Source organism: Camelus bactrianus, unplaced genomic scaffold (assembly GCF_048773025.1).
Source record: "Camelus bactrianus isolate YW-2024 breed Bactrian camel unplaced genomic scaffold, ASM4877302v1 HiC_scaffold_21, whole genome shotgun sequence".
NCBI lineage: Eukaryota > Metazoa > Chordata > Mammalia > Artiodactyla > Camelidae > Camelus > Camelus bactrianus.
Window position 1 is genome coordinate 163135 of NW_027413935.1, and position 9063 is coordinate 172197.

The following is a 9063-nucleotide window of genomic DNA, read 5'->3' on the forward strand; positions in this document are numbered from 1 at the left end:
AAGTCATTACATTTTCAAACATTGGAACTGCTCAGATTTGGTTCACTGCACAAACCTATCACTTAGAATGTTAAAGAGCATGACTTTGGTCTCCTGGAGACAGCTCTTCTGTGATTGAGCTCTCGTTTGCACGGCCTGTCTACCTTCCCTGTTAATTTTTTTTTCTTTTTTTTTTTTTTTTGTTTCTGTGTTTTTTCCCCTTGTCAGCCTACATTGTGAATGCAACTGATAGAACAAACACCAACACCTAACACTGGAAATTCTCTCCTCTGGACTCATTTGAAACACATGCTGAGGTTCTCAATCGGCAAGTTTTATAAAATGTCAGAACGTTTTAGAGTTGGGAGTGATTGTTGGACTCATTAAAATCACACAGGGAGCTTAAGAAAATACTAATGCCTCAGCCCCACCTTCAGAAATTCTGAATTAACTTGTCTGGGGAAGGCTGCAGGCCCCTATGTTTTTAAAACGTTTTCCAAGCAATTTGAATGTCCAGCCAATTGGAGAACCACTGGGCTAGTCCCATTCGATCAGATAAAAACAGAAATTCATATAGGATTGGACATAGCAAAGGGCACAAAACTAGACATCAGAATAGCTGAGACTAAACACTGACGACGCCGGCCCTCCCAGCCCCGCAGACGCCCGCGCCGCCTCCCTCCGCCGAGGGGACCCGGGGTGGAAGCCGCCGCAACCCCCGTCCTTCCCGCGCCCCGCGCCCTGCCGCCGCCGCCGCCGCCGCCCCCACTCACCTCAGGGGCGCAAACGGCACAGCCGGCCGTCGGCCTCGTTCCCGCCGAAGCGTCTCGGTGCGGTACTCCCTGCGCGGGCTGGTTCTTCCCTGGCGGTCGCAGGGGGTTCAGGGGTGGGGGGGCGGGGAACGGCCGTCACACGAGCAACGAACCGAAGCGCCGCCTGGTGGCATTTTCCACACGCCGGCGCTACCGCAGCCGCCTTGGGTCCGCACAGCCCCCTGCCGGCCGCAGCTCTTGCTGTCTCGCCCAGCCGACAAGCCTCCGCGGACAGGGGAGGGAGCCGCTGCGCGAGTCGGAGGCCGGGCGGGGGTGTGCGCAGACTCTTTCCTCTGGGGACTGCGCGCATGCGCACCAGCGGGGCGGGACCCGCGGCCGCTCCGTGGGGGCGGGACACGCGGCCGCTGCGAGGGGACCGGCCCCGCCCAGGGGCGCTGGTCCGGCTCAGCCAATCGCGAGCGCCGGGTACCTCTTGGTGCGGGCCATTTGAATGGTTCGCGGCCGCCTGAGGTGAGGGCAGATGGGCAGCCCGCTGCCCTTTTGGGAGCTTCTCTGAGATCGGGAGGGGAACCCGCCCCTCATCCTTTCGCCGGAGCCCCACCCTCCCCAGGCCGCGGGAGTGGCAAAAAAAAAAAAAAAAAAAAGCTGAGAAAGTAAAACAACACTGACTTCAGGATAACAGTTATGTCTTTGGATGGAAAGAAGGGAATGGGATAAAGGAAAGGTGAAAAAGAAACTTCAAGCATTTGCATATGATTTGATTTCTTAGAAGAAAGATTTTTAAATGCTAACATTTTGCCACAATGCTTCAATGTTTTAAAGAAATAAAATATTCATATGTAATTTTATTACATAGAAACGCAAAATATAGTCATGCATATGCACACAGATATGCATATTTTATATGTAAACATAAAAAACACTATTCCATGAATAAAATGATAGAGATTTTCTTTATCATTGAGCTTTATTCTTTTCCTGAACGTACGGTTATTTCAGGTACTTCAGGGCTCCTGAGCTTGCCAGGAGACGCACATGTCCAAGAAGGCCAGTCCCCAGCAGGGAAGCAGGATGGAGCCCCAGGTGCAGGTAGGTCACGGCAGGATGGGGGTACTGGTGATGGTCGAAGGCAGGCAGGTAGGCTCGGGGTCAGGCAACGGGGAGGGAAGCATCGGGGTGTATGTGGGGCACAGGTAGGCCAAGGCAGGATGGAGTGAGGGGTGCTGTGTGGGACCCAAATAGGAAGGGAGGGGAGGGGTGCTTCAGGAGCCAGGGTCGGGCTATCCCCTCCCCCCACCTCCTGCCACCTCCCAAAGCAGCAGCTGAGTCCCTCCTGAGCTCCCTGTCGGACAGGCCCAGCTTTGGCATCTGCGTCCTTGCCCCAACTTGCTACACGGCTCCCCTCATCTGGAGCCCCCGGCCCACTTTTCTTTCCCACCACAGACTGAATGCATCTTTGGACACGTGGCTGGCTCTGGGATGAAATGTTTCCAGGGCACTTCATTGGCACTCTTAACTCGTGTCATAACACACTGAATTGTTTTATAAGTACGTTTATAAATAGCTCATTCACAAGAATATCAAACTTCCTCACTCTTGGTCAACATTGACAGATTGTAATTTATCTTAGCATGTTATACATACTCCAGTCAAGTAATTTTCCCCCTTTGTCTGTGATCGTCTACAGAGAAAACTGGCCTGCTAGTAGCTGAGAGTCCATCTCTGCCTTTACTCTTTCATTTTTCCTGAACTTCCCGTGTGGGATAATTTCTCATATTGCTTTCCCTGATCCTAACTTACTTATTATAATTAAGCGGGGTGTAAGAATAGGAATATAGTATAGTTATGAATGTACAATAACATATATTCCATTATTCTAAATTGATTTAAATGTACTTAAAAATTATTGTTGAATATAGAGTGCCTCATTTGGAAGGGAAGGGGGTCTACAGAATATTTGCTTTTATAACGGGGGTATTGGGTCTGAAATGATAGCTATGGCCATAAGTTAGCAACGTTTCCTAGGAGCTGGGTTGATGTTAACTCTGCTAGTTCTGATCCATAGATCATAGTCCTTTGTAGATCTATGGTCTATTGTAGACTTTGTGTGTTAGGTGCAGCATTTATCACATTTTATGTACCGCATTATATATATGACATTCAGTAGCTTACCCTTCTAAATGAAAAGATAAAAGGACTATAGATGAGTAGATTCTTAGTGAGTTGTTCCCCGCCCTCTCCCATTCCCACTAATTTGCTTACAGATAGCCAATACAGACGATTCTTTAAACATGTGGATGAGGATAGAAACTCAATCCTTAACCATTACACATTTTCAGGACTGACTTTAAATTAAATTTTAGGCTATCAATAGCAATTTACCGCTATTCTCAGGTTTCTTTCACAGTCTGTTGTTTTGATGACCTTTTCGTACTTCGGTCTTTGCTTAATTTCATGCAGAGGTAGAAAATATGGTAATTTTTAACAACTCCTTGGTAATTCTGCAAATACAAAGGAAGTTTTAAAAAGGCAGATTTAAAAAGAAAAGAATTGATTTGATTCCAAAGCTGGTATTAACATATTTTAATGCAGAGGAAAGATAAGGAGCAAGATGAATCTTAAGGTTATAAGAGGCCAATCACATTGACCGACATGAGCTCACAGAAGTTACACGTTTCCTAGGGCCAAGGAACTGTTTCATGGCCTTGAAGGGTATATTAGTATTTCTACTTAAGTCATTACATTTTCAAACATTGGAACTGCTCAGATTTGGTTCACTGCACAAATCAATCACTTAGAATCTTAAAGAGCATGACTTTGGTCTCCTGGAGACAGCTCTTCTGTGACTGAGCTCTCGTTTGCACGGCCTGTCTACCTTCCCTGTGAATTTTTTTTCTTGTTTTTTTTTTTTTATTTGTTTGTTTTTTTTTTTCCCCTTGTCAGCCTACATTATGAATGCAACTGATAGAACAAACACCAACACCTAACACTGGAAATTCTCTCCTCTGGACTCATTTGAAACACATGCTGAGGTTCTCAATCGGCAATTTTTATAAAATGTCAGAACGTTTTAGAGTTGGGAGTGATTGTTGGACTCATTATAATCACACAGGGAGCTTAAGAAAATATTAAGGCCTCAGCCCCACCTTCAGAAATTCTGAATTAACTTGTCTGGGGAAGACTGCAGGCCCTATGTTTTAAAAAGTTTTCCAAGCAATTTTAATGTCCAGCCAATTGGAGAACCACTGGGCTAGTCCCATTCGATGAGATAAAAACAGAAATTCATGTATGATTTGACATAGCAAAGGGCACAAAACTACACATCAGAATAGCTGAGAATAAACACTGACGGCGCCGGCACTCCCCGCCCCGCAGAGGCCCGCGCGGCCTCCCTCCGCCGCGGGGACCCGGGGTGGCAGCCGCCGCAAACCCCGTCCTTCCCGCGCCCCGCGCCCCGCCGCCGCCGCCGCCGCCGCCGCCGCCGCCGCCAACGCCGCAGCCGCCCCCACTCACCTCAGGGGCGCAACCGGCACAGCCGGCCGTCGGCCTCGTTCCCGCCGAGGCGTCTCGGTGCGGTACTCCCTGCGCGGGCCGGTTCTTCCCCGGCGGTCGCAGGGGGTTCAGGGGTGGGGGGGCGGGGACGGCCTTCACACGAGCAACGAACCGAAGCGCCGCCTGGTGGCGTTTTCCACACGCCGGCGCCACCGCAGTCGCCTTGGGTCCGCACGGCGCCCTGCCGGCCGCAGCTCTTGCTGTCTCGCCGAGCCGACAAGCCTCCGCGGACAGGGGAGGGGGCCGCGGCGCGAGTCGGAGGCCGGGCGGGGGTGTGCGCAGACTCTTTCCTCTGGGGACTGCGCGCATGCGCACCAGCGGGTCGGAAACCGTGGCCGCTGCGTGGGGGCGGGACACGCGGCCGCTGCGTGGGGGCCGGACCCGCCCAGGGGCGCTGGTCCAGCTCCGCCAAACGCGAGCGCCGGGTACCTCTTGGCGCGGGCCATTTGAATGATTCGCGGCCGCCTGTGGTGAGGGCAGTTGGGCAGGCAGCTGCCCTTTTGGGAGCTTCTCTGACATCAGGAGGGGAACCCGCCCCTCATCCTTTCGCCGGAGCCCCACCCTCCCCAGGCCGCGGGACTGGCAAAAAAAAAAAAAAAAAAAAGCTGGGAAAGTAAAACAACACTGACTTCAGGATAACAGTTATGTCTTTGGATGGAAAGAAGGGAATGGGATAAAGGAAAGGTGAAAAAGAAACTTCAAGCATTTGCATATGATTTGATTTCTTAGAAGAAAGATTTTTAAATGCTAACATTTTGCCACAATGCTTCAATGTTTTGAAGAAATAAAATGTTAATATGTAATTTTATTACATAAAAACCCAAAATTTAGTCATGCATATGCACACAGATATGCATATTTTATATGTAAACATAAAAAACATGATTCAATGAATAAAATGATAGAGATTTTCTTTATCATTGAGCTTTATTCTTTTCCTGAACTTACGGTTATTTCAGGTACTTCAGGGCTCCAGAGCTTGCCAGGAGACGCACATGTCCAAGAAGGCCAGTCCCCAGCAGGGAAGTAGGATGGAGCCCCAGGTACAGGTAGGTCACGGCAGGATGGGGGTACTGGGGATGGTCAAAGGCAGGCAGGGAGGCTCGGGGTCAGGCAACGGGGAGGGAAGCATCGGGGTGTATGTGGGGCACAGGTAGGCCAAGGCAGGATGGAGTGAGGGGCGCTGTGTGGGACCCAAGTAGGAAGGGAGGGGAGGGGTGCTTCAGGAGCCAGGGTCGGGCTATCCCCTCCCCCCACCTCCTGCCACCTCCCAAAGCAGCAGCTGAGTCCCTCCTGAGCTCCCTGTGGGACAGGCCCAGCTTTGGCATCTGCGTCCTTGCCCCAACTTGCTACACGGCTCCCCTCATCTGGAGCCCCCGGCCCGCTTATCTTTCCCACCACAGACCGAATGCATCTTTGGACATGTGGCTGGCTCTGGGATGAAATGTTTCCAGGGCACTTCATTGGCACTCTTAACTCGCGTCATAACACACTGAATTGTTTTATAAGTACGTTTAGAAATAGCTCATTCACAAGAATATCAAACTTCCTCACTCTTGGTCAACATTGACAGATTGTCATTTATCTTAGCATGTTATACATACTCCAGTTAAGTATTTTTCCCCCTTTGTCTGTGATCGTCTACAGATAACACTGGTCTGCTATTAGCTTAGAGTCCATCTCTGCCTTTGCTCTTTTATTTTTCCTGAACTTCCCGTGTGGGATAATTTCTCATATTGCTTTCCCTGATCCTAACTTACTTATTATAATTAAGCGGGGTGTAGGAATAGGAATATAGTATAGTTATGAATGTACAATAACATATATTCCATTATTCTAAATTGATTTAAATGTACTTAAAAATTATAGTTCAAGATAGAGTGCCTCGTTTGGAAGGGAAGGGGGTCTACACAATATTTGCTTTTATAAAGGGGGTATTGGGTCTGAAATGATAGCTATGGCCATAAGTTAGCAACGTTTGCTAGGAACTGGGTTGATGTTAACTCTGCTAGTTCTGATCCATAGATCACAGTCCTTTGTAGATCTATGTTCTATTGTAGACTTTGTGTGTTAGGTGCAGCATTTATCACATTTTATGTACCGCATTATATATATGACATTCAGTAGCTTACCCTTCTAAATGAAAAGATAAAAGGACTATAGATGAGTAGATTCTTAGTGAGTTGTTCCCCGCCCTCTCCCATTCCCACTAATTTGCTTACAGATAGCCAATACAGACGATTCTTTAAACATGTGGATGAGGATAGAAACTCAATCCTTAACCATTACACATTTTCAGGACTGACTTTAAATTAAATTTTAGGCTATCAATAGCAATTTACCGCTATTCTCAGGTTTCTTTCACAGTCTGTTGTTTTGATGACCTTTTCGTACTTCGGTCTTTGCTTAATTTCATGCAGAGGTAGAAAATATGGTAATTTTTAACAACTCCTTGGTAATTCTGCAAATACAAAGGAAGTTTTAAAAAGGCAGATTTAAAAAGAAAAGAATTGATTTGATTCCAAAGCTGGTATTAACATATTTTAATGCAGAGGAAAGATAAGGAGCAAGATGAATCTTAAGGTTATAAGAGGCCAATCACATTGACCGACATGAGCTCACAGAAGTTACACGTTTCCTAGGGCCAAGGAACTGTTTCATGGCCTTGAAGGGTATATTAGTATTTCTACTTAAGTCATTACATTTTCAAACATTGGAACTGCTCAGATTTGGTTCACTGCACAAATCAATCACTTAGAATCTTAAAGAGCATGACTTTGGTCTCCTGGAGACAGCTCTTCTGTGACTGAGCTCTCGTTTGCACGGCCTGTCTACCTTCCCTGTGAATTTTTTTTCTTGTTTTTTTTTTTTTATTTGTTTGTTTTTTTTTTTCCCCTTGTCAGCCTACATTGTGAATGCAACTGATAGAACAAACACCAACACCTAACACTGGAAATTCTCTCCTCTGGACTCATTTGAAACACATGCTGAGGTTCTCAATCGGCAATTTTTATAAAATGTCAGAACGTTTTAGAGTTGGGAGTGATTGTTGGACTCATTATAATCACACAGGGAGCTTAAGAAAATATTAAGGCCTCAGCCCCACCTTCAGAAATTCTGAATTAACTTGTCTGGGGAAGACTGCAGGCCCTATGTTTTAAAAAGTTTTCCAAGCAATTTTAATGTCCAGCCAATTGGAGAACCACTGGGCTAGTCCCATTCGATGAGATAAAAACAGAAATTCATGTATGATTTGACATAGCAAAGGGCACAAAACTACACATCAGAATAGCTGAGAATAAACACTGACGGCGCCGGCACTCCCCGCCCCGCAGAGGCCCGCGCGGCCTCCCTCCGCCGCGGGGACCCGGGGTGGCAGCCGCCGCAAACCCCGTCCTTCCCGCGCCCCGCGCCCCGCCGCCGCCGCCGCCGCCGCCGCCGCCGCCGCCAACGCCGCAGCCGCCCCCACTCACCTCAGGGGCGCAACCGGCACAGCCGGCCGTCGGCCTCGTTCCCGCCGAGGCGTCTCGGTGCGGTACTCCCTGCGCGGGCCGGTTCTTCCCCGGCGGTCGCAGGGGGTTCAGGGGTGGGGGGGCGGGGACGGCCTTCACACGAGCAACGAACCGAAGCGCCGCCTGGTGGCGTTTTCCACACGCCGGCGCCACCGCAGTCGCCTTGGGTCCGCACGGCGCCCTGCCGGCCGCAGCTCTTGCTGTCTCGCCGAGCCGACAAGCCTCCGCGGACAGGGGAGGGGGCCGCGGCGCGAGTCGGAGGCCGGGCGGGGGTGTGCGCAGACTCTTTCCTCTGGGGACTGCGCGCATGCGCACCAGCGGGTCGGAAACCGTGGCCGCTGCGTGGGGGCGGGACACGCGGCCGCTGCGTGGGGGCCGGACCCGCCCAGGGGCGCTGGTCCAGCTCCGCCAAACGCGAGCGCCGGGTACCTCTTGGCGCGGGCCATTTGAATGATTCGCGGCCGCCTGTGGTGAGGGCAGTTGGGCAGGCAGCTGCCCTTTTGGGAGCTTCTCTGACATCAGGAGGGGAACCCGCCCCTCATCCTTTCGCCGGAGCCCCACCCTCCCCAGGCCGCGGGACTGGCAAAAAAAAAAAAAAAAAAAAGCTGGGAAAGTAAAACAACACTGACTTCAGGATAACAGTTATGTCTTTGGATGGAAAGAAGGGAATGGGATAAAGGAAAGGTGAAAAAGAAACTTCAAGCATTTGCATATGATTTGATTTCTTAGAAGAAAGATTTTTAAATGCTAACATTTTGCCACAATGCTTCAATGTTTTGAAGAAATAAAATGTTAATATGTAATTTTATTACATAAAAACCCAAAATTTAGTCATGCATATGCACACAGATATGCATATTTTATATGTAAACATAAAAAACATGATTCAATGAATAAAATGATAGAGATTTTCTTTATCATTGAGCTTTATTCTTTTCCTGAACTTACGGTTATTTCAGGTACTTCAGGGCTCCAGAGCTTGCCAGGAGACGCACATGTCCAAGAAGGCCAGTCCCCAGCAGGGAAGTAGGATGGAGCCCCAGGTGCAGGTAGGTCACGGCAGGATGGGGGTACTGGGGATGGTCGAAGGCAGGCAGGGAGGCTCGGGGTCAGGCAACGGGGAGGGAAGCATCGGGGTGTATGTGGGGCACAGGTAGGCCAAGGCAGGATGGAGTGAGGGGCGCTGTGTGGGACCCAAGTAGGAAGGGAGGGGAGGGGTGCTTCAGGAGCCAGGGTCGGGCTATCCC